This window comes from Pimephales promelas, chromosome 2, assembly GCF_988280905.1.
Source record: "Pimephales promelas chromosome 2, fPimPro1.hap1.1, whole genome shotgun sequence".
Classification (NCBI taxonomy): domain Eukaryota; kingdom Metazoa; phylum Chordata; class Actinopteri; order Cypriniformes; family Leuciscidae; genus Pimephales; species Pimephales promelas.
In genome coordinates, this window is record NC_142770.1 from 47220047 (window position 1) to 47236626 (window position 16580).

Genomic DNA, 16580 nt, shown 5'->3' on the forward strand with positions numbered 1-16580 from the left:
AACGATTATGACCTCGTTAAAGCAGCAGTTTTGAAATCGTACGAGTTAGTACCAGAAGCGTACAGACAAAAATTTAGAACATTGTCCAGAGGTGTTAATGTTGCTCATGTTGAGTTTGCTAGAGAGCTCAGTGCTGCATTTAATCGCTGGTGTATGGCATCTGAGGTAACCACATTTGAGGAGTTGACTGACTTAATCGTGCTAGAACAGTTTAAGAATTCTGTACCTGCTCGAATTGCGACTTATATAAATGAGCAGAAAGCAGACAGCTGCTAAAGCTGCTGAATTAGCTGATGATTATGTGTTAACACACAAGAGTTTTGAGTTTCAGAGAAGGGATGAATTTTTTGAAGATAAAGGAGATCGTATGTCTAGAAATTCATCTCTTATCTGTAATTACTGCCATGGTAAAGGCCACTGGAAAAGTGAGTGTCCTGTGCTTAAAGCCAAGAGTAAAGGGGGAAAATTTCCTCGCGTTAAACTAACTGCTCTTGTGGCACCAGTCTTGAGTCCTGTTAAATCAGTGTGTGAAGGATTTCACAAACGAGCTAACCTTTTAGAAGATGGTGATTATGCGCCTTTTATCACCTATGGACATGTGTCGATGGTTGGTACAGAGAAAAAAATTCCAGTAACAATATTGAGAGATACGGGAGCTTCAGAATCTTTTATATTGAAGGATGTGTTGCCATTTTCATTTTCGAGTGACACTGGTACTAGTATTCTTGTCCGAGGAATTGGGTTGGATGTGGTGTCTGTTCCTTTACACAGAGTAATGTTGTCATCTGAGCTTGTGAGTGGTGAAGTGGTGATTGGAGTACGTCCGTCACTGCCTGTGGATGGGGTGGATATAATCATGGGAAATAATTTGGCAGGGGGAAGGGTATGGCCTGATGCATTTTCACCTCCTGTGGTTTTATCTGTTCCTCTTCCAGGTCCTGACGAGAGTCACAAGAATTATCCGGAAGTGTTTACTGCATGTGCAGTAACTCGTTCCATGACCTCTGCACAGCCAAGGGTAACTCTTGATTCTGCTGTAGTAAAACCATTCTCCTTGCCTGATGACTTTTCTGTTTCTCCTTCTGAGTTGCTCCAGGAACAGCAACTTGATTCTTCTCTCCATCAACTGTTTGAGAATGTGATGTCTTCTGATGACATTAGAAATGTTGCTCATGGGTATTTTTTGAAGGATGGCATATTGGTGAGAAAATGGATTCCTCATGGTAGAGATTTTGCTGGAGATCCTGTCATGCAGGTGGTAGTTCCAGAGAAGTATCGTTCACTGGTTTTACAGATCTCCCATGATAAACTTGCAGGTCACTTAGGGGTAAAAAAGACGTATCACAGAATCCTTCAAAATTTCTTTTGGCCAAAATTGAAGAAGGATGTGTCCCAGTATATAAAGACATGTCATACTTGTCAATTAACAGGTAAACCAAATCAGAAGATCAAACCTGCTCCATTGTATCCTATTCCTGCGGTCAGTCCGCCGTTTGAGCACCTAATTATTGATTGTGTAGGCCCACTACCTAGATCAAAGTCGGGTTGCATTTATTTGCTCACGGTGATGTGTGCCTCTACGCGCTACCCTGCAGCATATCCTCTTCGTACAATAACTGCTAAGTCAGTGGTCAAGGCTTTGACTCAGTTCATTTCCATTTTTGGCATACCGAAGATTGTGCAAAGTGATCAAGGTTCTAACTTCACTTCTCACTTGTTTTCTCAGATCTTGAAATTGCTACACATTAAGCACAATAAGGCTAGTGCTTATCATGCTCAAAGCCAGGGGGATTTGGAGTGGTTCCATCAAACGCTGAAGTCTTTATTGCGTTCACATTGTACAGAGATGGAAGGTGATTGGGAACAAGGATTGCCGTGGTTGATGTTATCAGCTCGTGAGGTATGTCAGGAGAGTACTGGGTTTAGTCCCAATGATTTGGTGTTTGGGCACACAGTTCGGGGTCCGCTGGCTGTACTCAGAGACCAGTGGGTTGAAAGTGCACCACCAAAAAACTTGATAAGTTATGTGAATGACTTTAAGCGTAGATTATATGAAGCAGGTAAGGTGGCAAAGGAACAATTGCAGTGTTCGCAAAAGCGTATGAAGACTATTTTTGATCGACGAACTGAGGAACGGAAGTTCATGCCTGGCGATCAGGTTTTGGCGCTTTTGCCTGTTGAGGGCTCTCCTTTTCAAGCTCAGTTTACAGGTCCCTATGTGGTAGAAAAACAAGTTACTGACTTAAACTATCTGATTGCCACTCCAGAGAGACGAAAGTCCACCCAGTTGTGCCATGTTAATTTGTTGAAGCCCTATTATTCACGTTCTCACAAGATGTTGGTCGATGAGGTGAAACCTGCATTAGTAGTTGAGAGAATTTCACTTGTGGGGGAGGAAATGGATGAGGGAGTTTCTTTTCCAGATGATACCGTGCTATTGGGACGTTTAAAAAATTCAGATACTCTTAAAAATGTGTGTAAAGTGCTGGCCCATTTGCCTGAGGATAAGTCTAGTGATTTGATTGATCTTATTAATCATCATGTTTCCTTATTTGGTGATGTACCTTCGCTCACACATTGATTGGAGCACGATATTGATGTTGGGGATTCGAAACCTATTCGCCAGAATTTTTATCGGGTGTCTCCAAATAAACTCTTGCATTTTAATGCTGAAGTTAAATATATGCTGGATCATGATATTGCACGACCTTCATTCTCTAGTTGGGCATCTCCCTGCTTGCTTGTCAATAAACCTGATGGTACTTATCGGTTTTGCACCGACTACCGAAAAATAAATAGAGTAACAAAACCAGACTCCTTTCCACTGCCTCGTATTGAGGATTGTGTTGACCGGGTTGGCTCGGCGAAATTTGTAAGCAAGTTCGACCTGCTTAAAGGCTATTGGCAAGTTCCACTGACCAAAAGAGCTCAAGAGATTTCCACTTTTATTACATCAGAGGGGTTATTCTCTTATAATGTTTTGAGTTTTGGCCTTAGAAATGCGCCTGCAACCTTTCAGCGGTTGATGAATCGGGTTGTGTGTCTGGGTTAGAGGGAGTGGCCGTCTATCTGGACGATGTAATAGTTTTCAGTGATTCATGGGAGCAGCACTTGAAGCATATCATAGCCCTGTTCTCTCGTTTTGAAGAGGCTGGCCTGACCGTCAATCTGGCGAAGTGCGAGTTTGCCAAGGGGACGGTGACTTACTTGGGTAAGGTAGTTGGACAGGGATGTGTGCAACCAGTTCGGGCCAAGGTTGAGGCCATTGATCGTTTTCCTTCTCCTACTACTAAGAAGGAGTTGATGCGGTTTTTGGGGTTAGTAGGCTACTATCGGGGATTTTGCAGGAATTTTTCTACTGTGGTAGCCCCCCTCACTGATTTGTTGAAAGCTAAAGTACCTTTTGTTTGGACATCTACCTGTCAGGAAGCTTTTGAGGCAGCTAAATCACTTCTTACGTCTTCTCCTGTGTTGGCAGCGCCTCGTTTTGATCGTTCTTTTCAGGTATGTGTGGATGCTAGCAATGTGGGTGCTGGAGCAGTGTTGTTGCAGGCTGGAGAAGAAGGAATTTATTGTCCAGTTAGCTACTTTTCAAAAAAGTTTAATTCTTATCAGTTGAATTATTCGGTCGTTGAAAAGGAAGCACTAGCTTTAATTTGGGCTTTGAAACACTTTGAAGTGTATGTGGGATCCGTGTCAGACCCATTGGTTGTGTATACGGACCACAATCCACTTGTCTATTTACATTCTTTGCGGTGCCCAAATCAACGGCTGACTCGTTGGTGCCTTTTCTTGCAGTCATATGCGCTGGACATCCGACACATCAGGGGTACTGACAATGTGGTAGCTGACGCATTGTCCAGAGCTCCTTGTTCCTTTTAACTGTTTGACTAACTATGTTTTGCTCTACTTGTCTGTCTTAAATTGCTTCCACAGGGCCCGTGGTTGCTGAGGATATTGGAGAGTAATACAGAGTGGTGGGTCTTTCCAGTTTTGGGAAGTATCGGGTGACTGTGTTCATAAATGTCCACTTTTTTATGGGTGGAGGTGTTACGACCCCAGTCTGGGTCATATTATGTCGTTTTGGTTGTTCTTTTCATTTGATTTGTAGGTCGGAGTTGGAGTGAGTGACGTCATGATGGACTGATGGTGTTCACCTGTGTTAAGAGCTGATGCCGGCAAATAAAAGCAGCTCCCTTCAGTCGTGACGGGCGCGCTCTCCCCTCGTGCCATTATTTTGTTGCTTTTGTTATTGTCTTGTTCTTATTTTTACTTTAATAAATGTTATTCCTTTTTCATTAAATCTTACGTGTCATTCCCTTCTTTGTCGCGGCTTGTGAGCCGGCCGACAGTTACAGGAGGAGATTATTGGTGAAGTTAATTGTACCAAAGAGCTGACAGGAAATCAGCTGATGTGTGATTACTTGACGATGTTGACTGTAGAGTGTGCATGTGCTCTGGCACGAATAGTCAATTTTCAACAAAGAAAACTGATTAGCTTTAGTTCAACATTTTTGTAACCTAAAGGTGTTTTGTGAGGCCATGGAAGGGTGGGTGGGTGCCCTTAATACAACAATGTTATTGTGTATTAACAATGAATAATAAGATGTTTAGTAAATTTAAGTACTTGGTAAATCTAGGGCTTCAAATCCATACAGATTTTCCATTAAATCCTTCATACTGTGAATTTGGCATTAAATTATTTTCTAAGTGGTATTATAAAGGTCTTACAAATTCATACATTTTACTTGGGGAACCCTGCCAGTACACTGTGATGGTTCATTCTTTTTTTTTTTTTTTGTCACAAAAAATCTTATTTAGAGACAAGATGAAAAGGAGTCAACCTCTATTAACAAGCTCTGGAGTCAGGCGAAGGGCCCGTTTTTCACTCGAAAAACGACTCCATGAAATTGCTGAAGACTGTCAGTTAACATCAGAGCAGACAGTAGCAAACAAAGCAGACACCTGTCACAACACCGATGACAACGATAGCAACAACTGTTGCGCTACCAGTGAGGCTGATGACAACAATGATTCTCACACCACCAGTGAGGCTGATGATGATGATGACTGTGACTCTAGTGACTCTGACAATTCAGATGGCCACACAGACATAGAATGGGCAGAGGGAGAACTTGTTTCAGAGTCTGATGCAGAAGAATTAAATGAGCATGTGAGCCTTTTGGACAGCTTGGCCAGTTGGGCTATCCAGTTCAGTGTTTCTTTAGTAGCACTCACAGCTCTTCTTAGTTTGTTGAGGGTGTACCACCCAGAACTGCCCAAAGATGCTAGGACTATTCTCAAAACCAAAATGGACTACAGAATCCAAGAAAAATGTGGTGGGTTTTATCATTATAGAGGTATCCTGAAAGCGCTTTATAACACCTTAACTCAACTGATTGTCAGTGTTGCTGATGGCTTTACATTTAGGCTGCAGATTAATATTGATGGGCTACCACTTTTTAAAAGCACAAATATGCAGTTGTGGCCTATTTTAGGACTTCTTTTAAGTGTTCCAATGAAGGAACCTGCTGTAATTGGCATTTTTTGTGGTGTAAAAAAACCAAATGCTGCCAATGATTTTTTGCAAGACTTCACTCATGAGCTACAGCAGCTGCAGAGAGGATTTGATTTCAAAGGGAAAAAGGTGTTCATCAAACTGGATTCTGTGGTGTGTGATACACCTGCTAGGGCATTTGTAAAAAACACAAAGGCTCACAACGGATACCATGGATGTGATAAATGTTGCCACTTGCCAGCCAGGTGTTTACATTAACAAGCGAATGACATACCCCATTAATGATTACATGTTACGGACTGACTCATCATTTTCAGAGAGGGCTGATGAGGGCCATCATCATAGAGGACCACATGGATTTTCTGACTTAGATGTTGGTATGGTAACTCAGTTCCCCCTAGATTACATGCACCTTGCATGTTTAGGTGTAATGCGTCGACTGTTAAATATTTGGATGAGGGGCCCTTTGAAGTTTCGTTTGTCCTCTAGTCTTGTTGACAGGATTTCAGAAAGTCTAACTCGGATGCGTTCTTATATTCCAGCAGAGTTTGCAACGAAAACCAAGATCCCTCAGAGAGCTAGATCGTTGGAAAGCAACTGAGTTAAGACAATTTCTCCTGTATACAGGCCCTGTTGTTCTGGCACCATATGTAGACAGTAATGTATACAACAACTTTATGTTGTTATATACAGGTATTTGCATCCTTGTCAGTCCAAAGCTCTGCTTGGTGTATAGTAATTATGCAAACACTTTGCTCACCATGTTTGTAAGTCACTTTGGGGAGCTGTATGGCAGAGATGCAGTTGTTTATAATGTGCATGCTTTGGTCCACTTATCTGCAGATGTACAGCTACATGGTTGTTTGGACTCTATCTCTGCCTTTCCGTATGAGAATTACCTCCATAAACTAAAGAGGTTTGTAAGAAAGCCGGAATTTCCACTTGCTCAGATAATAAGAAGGTTATCAGAGGTTCACAATATTTGCAGCATTGAGTTGCCTTGTAAGGGTTTAAAAAAGCAACATTATGTTGGACCTGTTCCTGATGGCCTTCAGGCAGAAGCACAATACAGAGAGCTACACACAGAAAAATGGCAAATGAAAGTTTCCACAGGTGACAATGTTTTTGCTATAGGCAGAGATATATGTGGGATATACATCAACAGAAATTTCAGAATTGAGCTGAGCTGCCTCATTTTCATCCAGCTGGGGGAGATTGCACTTTTTAAAAAAATCTTGCATAGCTATATGGTCGGTATTATTTTTGGACGTGTACAAATTTTTGTAGAATTGGAGAAATCGATCATTAATGTCCTTGGGATTAATCAGAATCTCACCTTTATCAGATTTTATTTTATGTATCGTGCGATCATTTTCCTGTTTTCTGAGTTGCCGGGCTAAGAGTCTATGTGGCTTGTCATTAAACTCAAAATGTTTTTGTTTTGAATAAAAAAATGCCTTACTAATCCTTGCCGAGAGTATCTTGTTATATTCATATTTTAAGGCAGATATCTTTTTGTGCAAGTCACTGGAGGGGGTTTTGGCATTTTCTTTATCTAGGAGGTTAATTTGGATGTCTACTGTAGTTCGAGCAATCTAGCTTTGTTCAGTTTCCTTCTAGATGCTTCAAATGAAATTAGAGCCTCTAATAAATGCTTTGAATGCCTCCCAAAGAACAGAAGGGGTGGTTTCTGAATTATCATTAGTATCAAAATAAAGGGATATCTGCGATTTTAAATAATCACAGAACTCTGTTTCGGTTAATAAGAGAGGGTTTAGCTTCCAGTTCATCTGTGGTTTCGCGATGTTTTGAATATTCAGAGTACACGTAAGGGGACTGTGATCTGAGATCAAAATGTTGTGGTTGTCACGGGGTGTGGTGGTGGGAGTGCAGGAGTGCAGGTAGAAGGAGCGGGAGAAGTCCATTTGAACACGAAGATTAGGTTTTATTACAAAAGTACAGGCAGGAAGACGGGGTACACCAGGTAACATTCAACATCGACCGACAAAGACAGACTGAATGAGAAGGAACTAAATACACAGGGGAATCAAACTAAACGAGGTGCAAACAGGTGAAAATGATGATGACAGGACGAGGAACAGGTGGCTGATTGGGGAGTGAGTCCAGGAGTAGAAACAAAAGGATCCGGGGAAGTGTAGTGCAGATGACGAGACAGACTGGTGCAGACGAAGGACTGTGACAGTGGTATTTCGGATTTACAGCATAAGGTGTTAGTTTTGCATCTATAAGAAAATAATCTATCCTGCTGTAAGAGTTATGCGATGCGGAGTAAAAGGAGTAATCCCTACCAGTCGGGTTAGCTATTCTCCAAATGTCAGACAGATTAGTATTGTTAATAAATGTATTAAGAAAAAGACTTGAATTACTTCTCTCTGCTCTACGAGTGGAAGATCTGTCTAAATACGGATCTAATACGCAATTGAAGTCCCCTGCAATAATCAAATTCGTCTGGGATAAATCTGGTATAAGAGACATTGCCTTCTGAAAAAATGATGGATTGTCTATATTTGGAGCGTATATGTTCATCAGGGTGAGAGGTGTAGAATATATTTCACCAGTTACAATCAGAAATCGACCTTCCTTATCAGATATTGTATCTTTGTGAATGAAGGGAATGCCTTTTCTTATCATAATTGCTGTACCTCTTGCTTTAAGATTAAATGATGAGTGGTATATATTATTGATCCATTTACACCTTAATCTGAAATGAGAGTCTTTTTTCAAGTGGGTTTCTTGTAAGAATATTAGATCTGGTGCCAATGATTTAAGATGGGCAAAGATTTTACCTCTTTTAATTGGGTTGTTAAGTCCACGCACATTCCAGGTAGCTAAGGTTACACCCCTCCTTTCTTCTCTTGTAATCAGATCGTTTTGTATTGGCATATCAGAAAAAAAATAGAGCAAACAACTGTCCTGATTAGTACACTTTCAAATTGTGATATTATAGTAGAAAGACGGCTAGGTCCCACCCCCATCCCCATCCTATAAACTCTTATAAACCCTCTAGAACAAACTGAATAAACAAAGAATAAGAACATTTCTAGCCAATACTAAACAAACGTATTCCCGCATCTAAACAGGAGGCTTGGTTGAATCATGCGGCACACAGGACGAGCCACAAATCCGTGAGTCCGGATTACAAACCCGTGAGTATGGATTGCGAAAGCGTGGGCACGGTTTATGAATTTGTGGGTACAGATTGCAAAAACTGAGGGCACGGTTTACAAATCTGAGAGCACGGATTAGGAGCACGTGGGTACGGTTTATTAATCCGTTGTGATAAAGTGCAGTTATGTTTCTAACGTTAGTGTTTTTGGAGCAACTGAATGCCTTCAAACAAAAGCTACCGAGGAATCGTCAAGAAAAGTAAAGGCCAGTTTTAAAGTTTTACAAAAAATAAAATTTGTAGCCTAGCCTATAGCCTATATTGTTCTTGGATTGTTCGAAGAAAAAACGACATACTAAACACGCCAGCCTAATCTCAGGAGCTGCTTTGATTACGCTCATGGCGTTTAAAAAGACGCGGCGCTCCCATTGAAAACAATTGAAAACATATACGACAGGTGTGTGGAAAATTTCCACACGGGCTTTCAAGTGGGGGAGGGCGCAAATTGGCATTTGAATGTTGTGTTACATTCTAAAACATTTAACGTGTGACGCACACACACAACTGCACATGGACACACACAGGGCTTACATTCTGTTTGATTGTGTTATTGTTGCAAACATGCTGCTCTAAACTCTAGTAAACTAGTGTTTTCTGTCGGTGTCAGCAGCAAAGATAAAGTTGATGATGCTGACTCGCCATCTTCGCAGTGAACGCGCATAGGCCTAAACGCATAGGCTACTTCGAATTAGCCTACTTATGTAGAGAGTTGCCAATTTATTTTCGTTTTTAATTGTTTTGTTTAAAAGTAGACATTTAAAGCTTTCTAGTTCTCAGGTCTGTGAGGCAAGCATCACGGTGTTTCGGTTCATATACAGTATGAGACGCGCTCCAGTTTACACGCGCGCCTCTGTGTCCTGATTATATTGTCTGATATTTACTTCTAATGTGTTAATCCAGTCAATTTGTTGATGAAACATTTATTAAAATGAAGATAGAATTTATCCGAAACGAAATTTACAAGCTTTCTACAAAACAAAACTTAATTGGTGGTCAAAATCATGTCTGACCCACTCCAAATATTTTCCGATATTGGGTAGCTTTTGATCCTATCTTACTCGGTTCACTTTTCATATAGCCTACTCAACATAGACGAAATAATAAAAATAAGTTTATTTATTTTTTAATTTATCATTAACAATATTGTTGTTTGATTTAATAATCATTGTTCAACATGTTCAGACTGATCCAATAAAACATTTAATTTGAATATTCACAAAATGTGTGGGTCTAGGTAAAAAAATGTAGTTTTCCTGAAAACTATTGAAATGGATTTATAGCGTTTTGGAAAAGAACTCCTCATATTTTTTTTTTTTTTTTTTTACGGAACTGCTTTTGAAATAATGATTGGTATTATTATAGATGTAAAGAAGTCATTCTGTTGGATACTATTTTGTTCCTTCCTTAGTGCAAAATGGAAATATATAAAAAAAAATTATAAATACAAGCAAAAAAAAAAAAACTGAATGGTGTAACAGTTTTAGAACTAGACAAATCTTTCTGCATAAATACCTAAATATAAACTTTAACTACAGTTATCCATGTTAAATCGGGCTTCGAACCCATGTCATTATCATGTTCTAACCGTAAGTTCTACCACTCGGCCATGTGTTCACTTACGGAGGAACGCCCAAACATATGTTTCTCCAGTGAGTATTCGCTCAAATGAGCAGGAAAACGTTTTGTCGTTAACCTATTGTTTTACACAAAAACGTACACCTTTTACAGTTTAAAAGATGATTTTATTTTAGCTGTTATGAGAAAAATAAATTCAAGTGAGCACCGCCGCGTTTGTCGAACACAGGGTTCTCAGGTTTGAGCAAAAGCTTGGAGTGAGATCACACGCGGTTAGGGGAGGAGCCATAATGAAGCCCCGCCCCACCCATCCCCGCCCCCAATTTTACCCATTGTTCATAATTAACCAGAACAAATTAAAATTATAATAATTAGTAAATCTGATAAATGACAGAGCAATTCATCATATCAAATACTCTTTAATGCAGTATTACAAATATAGCTAACCAAAAATATAACAAATTGCTCCAAACAGTTTCAAACAAATCTTTAAAAATTGCATTTTGATTTTTGAATGCGTCTTCTATCTAGACGAATGATTTATTGTGTGGTGGGACATTGAGAACAAATGGACAGATTAGAGTGCACCACCTCTTCCACTGTCTCCTCCTCTAATCTGGCAACCTTTTTAGGGGGCTTACACTTTGGTGCCCAAAATGACAAAATATCTTTCTGCTTTTTTCCTGACATCTTTGAAAAATACAAATGCAACATTATGACAATGATTAAATATTACCCAGAGCAATCTGCTGTAATACTTCCTTAATGTAACTAGAAAGACTATTAATATTACAGTATAATATAATTTAAAATAAAATCAGTAAATCTTCATTCCTTTCCATACCCACTAACATTTCTCTTAGTTTCAGATAACGTAAGATAGCCAAACTGAGCCTGGTTGCAAAGTAGTTGTAGAGTTTTTGACTGCATCAATAATAATGTACGATGGGCTACATATTAAATGTTCTAGCCCAAAAATGTTAGACGAGCTTCTTCCAACTTACCTTCTTCTCCATCACGACACATGTGTTCGCGCGATGTTGTTGGTTACCTAGTAACGAACGTACGGTGGCCGAGGATGTTCCGTCCATTTCCGTGTGTTCGCGCTACTGAATGACATGTCATGTATAGATCAGTGGTGCACGCAGCGCGCATATATGTTGCCTAGTAACGAACGCAATCTGGCGGAGATACGCGCTGGCGGCAGGAAACTTCACTTTGTTTGCCTGCGCCTCGTATACAACGTTAGAAAGCTTTCAGCCAGGACAACTTGGTTGGCATTGCCTTTTCAGCGTGAGAAATACACAGTGTGGTGTGTGAGCGTGTGAACCGGTCGAAATGAGTGTGTCTCACGGCCAATGCGTGAGACTTGAGAACCCTGGTCGAACACAATTAATGCCAGAATAAAACCTGATTTTAGAATAGGCCTACACTGGGCGTGGTGTGTCAAAAAATACTCAATTAATAAACTTAAAGGGTTAGTTCACCCAAAAATGAAAATTCTGTCAGTATTTACTCACCCTCATGTTGTTCCAACCCGTAAGACCTTCGTTCATCTTCGGAACACAAATTAAGATATTTAAGATATTAAGATCGCTCCTGCATACAGTCCATAGGCTTCTTGAGTGACTGGCTCTTGCTGTCCTCGAAAAGTCATTAAAGACATCGTTAAAATAGTCCAAGTGACTACAGTGGCTCAATCTTAAGTTTATCAAACGACGAGAACACTTTTGTGCGCAAAAAAAACAACAAAAATAACGACTTTATTTCAACTATTGGTTTATTTCTCCCTCTGCGCGAGTCAGGTTACTAGTTTAATAGCGTAAGCTTCTGTTATTGTACGTCACACGCATTACACACACATGACCAGCGTCGGCCAATAGTGAGCCTACGTGTGACGTAGCTCTACGCAATCACACTACGCTAACTGACTACAGGCTCATGGAGAAGGAAGTGAATAGTTGAAATAAAGTCGTTATTTTTGTTGTTTTTTTGCGCACAAAAGTTTTCTCGTCGTTTGATAAACTTAAGATTGAGCCCCTGTAGTCACTTGGACTATTATAACGATGTCTTTAATGACTTTTCAGGGACAGCAAGAGCCAGTACCTCAAGAAGCCTATGGACTAGTATGCAGGAGTGATCTTAATATCTTAAATATCTTAATTTGTGTTCCGAAGATGAACGAAGGTCTTACGGGGTTGGAACAACATGAGGGTGAGTAAATACTGACAGAATTTTCATTTTTGGGTGAACTAACCCTTTAAATATTTCAATATTTCATTCAAAACCACCACAAAACAGTTTGTGACATTTTAAAAAGCCGTGAATCAATGTATTAAGGCCACTGAAACTGAAACTGACATCTCTCAATACAGGAGCAGAAGCGCTGGTTCAGATTTTATTATTTGTTGTTTAAACATGCGTGTTGCATAAAATAAATAAATATATATAGGCTATATATATTTGATATGGTCTAGGCTAATTATAGCATTGATTACTGTGGAGGGGGGATGTTTTTTTTTTAATTCTACATGGAACCCCATTAAGCTTTATTTTCTATATTTTTTGCATAACTGCTTTTGAAGATGTAATTCAGTCAATCTGGAAGAGATTTGTTCCTTAGTGTAAAATAGAAATTCATGGTCATTTTATTTTATAAATATAAGCAAAAAAACTAAATGGTGTAACAGATTTTTCTGCATTAGTAGCCTAAATATAAAACACAACTACAGTAATCCATGTTTGATCAAGCTTCGAACCCATGTCTTTGTAATGGTAGAACCGTAGGCCTGTGTTCTACCACACAGCCATGTGTTCACTCTTAAGAGTAAGAAAAAGGTTTGTTGTTATCCCTATTGTGAATGTAGGCCAGGGCTACTTTAGGCTACATGAAAAAAGAGACCTCTTACAGTTTTAAAATATGATTTTATTATAGCTATGATGAGAAAAATAAATTCAAGTGAGCACCGCCCCGTTTGTCGAACAATATTAAGGCCACTGAAACTGAAACGCGCGCTGCATGTTATGTCTCAATACAGGCGCAGAAGCGCTGGTTCAGATTTTATTAGGCTATTTGTTGTTTAAACGTGCGTGTTGCATAATTAATATATATATATATATATATATATATATATATATATATATATACATACATACACATATTTGATAGTGCCTATTTAGGCGAATTATAGCATTGATTACTGTGGAGGGGGAAATACCCCACCGGCAAATCGCAACTTGCTTATAGCTTGGTTATGTTTTTGTTTTTTGTTGTTTTTTAATCTACATGGAAATTTTTTTAACATAACTGCTTTTGAAGATGTAAATTCAGTCAATTTGTTGGAAGAGATTTGTTCCTTAATGTAAAATAGAAATGCAAGGTAATTTTAATACATGTTTATGCGGGATTTGAAACAGTGTAATCAAAATAATTGTACCAAAGTTCTACCACTCGACCACGACTTTTCTCACTGACAAAAGCCCAGAAGTTCGGTTGTTCAGCAGTCAGTGTGATCACGCGAGAGAAGCGCTCTTCAGTCTTCGCATTCCTCACGTCAATAGCGTCATTGAAAGCAGCACTTTATTTTCGCTGACTGCGAGATAGGCCTATTTTAACTTTTGATTAATAAAATGTGCTCATATAGCCTAAAAGTTTATATTCTAGTTAAAGCTATACTCTATTTAAAATGTAGGCTACTTTTACATAATTACGTTTTGCTTTCGCTAAATGTCCCTTTGCGCCACCTGGTGGTCATTTCGCCACCGACTTTGAAATACGGCTGGTTTATTTTTGCCGCGGTGGATTTACCGCGGCGGTAAACGACATTCTGGTTGTCCACCTACTGTAACAGCACCTTGCCGGGTAAAACCGCACTATGCAGACACTTCTGGTGTACGGGAACCAGGGAGTGCACCCCTACCTTGGTATATTGCTGTTAGGGTGTCCTGATGGATTGGATGATGATACGCCTGGGAAGACTGGTGTCCAGTCATTGACCTTGAGGGACATCTTGCTCCTTCCCGCTCGGGGAAGGAGCAAGACTAAAACCCGGGACTAAAACCCGCGCCCGCCTTCACGTCGTTCGATTCGCCGTCAGTCTACGATAAATGCAAATTGAGTGGGCGTTTTTTCATATTTCCTCATATCGCCTCAACGCAGCGCAGCATATATGCTGCGGGCCCCCTTGTCAAGGCAACGTTTTCGGATTAAAATGTGGATCCCCTCTCGTTCCCCCTCTCAACCCGTCAGTCTGCGAACGCGTGCGCCGCTTTTGCCAAAAACGGCCCGCACAATTTTCGACCGCCGCACGTGCAGCGCATGTGCTGCACGATCGTTGGAAACGCGCTTTTTCTGTCTTTTCTTATGGCGGAGGGGTTTTTTTTTTTTTCACTCATCCTGCGCTTCCCATCTCTCTGTGTGTGACGTCGGTGTGGTGTACTCTTTCCGCGTGTTTTTTCTCTTTTTTCTTTCTTTCTTTGAACGCGCAGAGCTGCAAAGCTGTATGATAAGCCTAACTTCTTTGTTTTATTTTTTTCATTTATAAAGGGACAACGCACATTGCACCAGCAATTAAACAAGCGAGTCCTCGGGGCTCAACTCCGACCCCGGTGTCCCGGACAAGGGGCCAATTTGGACCCCCTGTGACCTCTTGACCCCTGTTACGTGGCAAAAAGTCTTTAATTCAGTCGTACTCTGGGCCGTTGACATGCGTTCGGCTTCAGAATAAAGCTCAGCACGAGCACTTTACTGGTGATTGATGGCATCGTGTTCCTCTATCGTGAAAGGGAGGTCATCGAATCGGCCTTGGAGCCCCTGTGACCTCTTGACATTTCTCTCTCACGTGTTGCGTGTGTCATGTAGATATTTGGAAAAACTAACACCTCTCACCCTTCCTGTGACATTTCACCTCTCCTCTATGTACCCATGGCTGCCTTTTGACCTCACTCTGTGGGTTTTTTTACTCCGTTTTATCATTTCACTCTCCCGTGTGTACTCGTGGGTGCATTTTGTAAATGCTTTGATTACACACAAATAGCAACAACAACAACAACAATAACAACTGCGAATGGCTCATTAAATCAGTTATGGTTCCTTTGATCGCTCCACCCGCTACTTGGATAACTGTGGCAATTCCAGAGCTAATACATGCAAACGAGCGCCGACCCGGCTCCCCTCGGGGGGTCGGGGACGCGTGCATTTATCAGATCCAAAACCCATCCGGGTGCGGCTCCGGCCGCTTTGGTGACTCTAGATAACCTCGGGCCGATCGCGCGCCCTCCGCGGCGGCGACGACTCATTCGAATGTCTGCCCTATCAACTTTCGATGGTACATTCGGCGCCTACCATGGTGACCACGGGTAACGGGGAATCAGGGTTCGATTCCGGAGAGGGAGCCTGAGAAACGGCTACCACATCCAAGGAAGGCAGCAGGCGCGCAAATTACCCATTTCCGACACGGAGAGGTAGTGACGAAAAATAACAATACAGGTCTCTTTCGAGGCCCTGTAATTGGAATGAGCGTATCCTAAACCCATGGGCGAGGACCCATTGGAGGGCAAGTCTGGTGCCAGCAGCCGCGGTAATTCCAGCTCCAATAGCGTATACTAAAGTTGCTGCAGTTAAAAAGCTCGTAGTTGGATCTCGGGAGCGGGCCGGCGGTCCGCCGCGAGGCGAGCCACCGCCTGTCCCGGACCCCTGCCTCACGGCGCCCCCCGGATGCCCTTAACTGGGTGTCCGGTCCTCGGGGCCCGAAGCGTTTACTTTAAAAAAATTAGAGTGTTCAAAGCAGGCCGCCCGTCGCCGCTGAATACTGCAGCTAGGAATAATGGAATAGGACTCCGGTTCTATTTTGTGGGTTTCTGGAACCCGGGGCCATGATTGAGAGGGACGGCCGGGGGCATTCGTATTGCGCCGCTAGAGGTGAAATTCTTGGACCGGCGCAAGACGGACGAGAGTGAAAGCATTTGCCAAGAATGTTTTCATTAATCAAGAACGAAAGTCGGAGGTTCGAAGACGATCAGATACCGTCGTAGTTCCGACCGTAAATGATGCCGACCCGCGATCCGGCGGCGTTATTCCCATGACCCGCCGCCGGATTAGGGAGGGACTGCACAAGTGAAACTCAAAGATTTGACGGTTACTTCATGCCAATGGCAACCCCTGCTGGGGATCCCTGATTGATTGGAGACATTGAGTGCCTGGGGAGGCCCCTACCTGGTTGATGACCACGAGAGGTGGTCTTGCTCTTCCCTGTCTGCACTACGATATAAGACGAGGCTTTATTCTAAGCTCGTTGGCCT

At 41.4% G+C, this 16580-nt stretch overlaps 2 pseudogenes; both read left to right on the forward strand.

Annotated features, from left to right (window-relative positions):
* The first annotated feature begins 4828 nt into the window (after window positions 1–4828).
* LOC148997653 (uncharacterized) lies at window positions 4829–15158 on the forward strand (annotated as a pseudogene).
* A 125-nt stretch (window positions 15159–15283) lies between these two features.
* Window positions 15284–16456, forward strand: LOC148997654 (18S ribosomal RNA; annotated as a pseudogene).
* The last annotated feature ends 124 nt before the right edge of the window (window positions 16457–16580 follow it).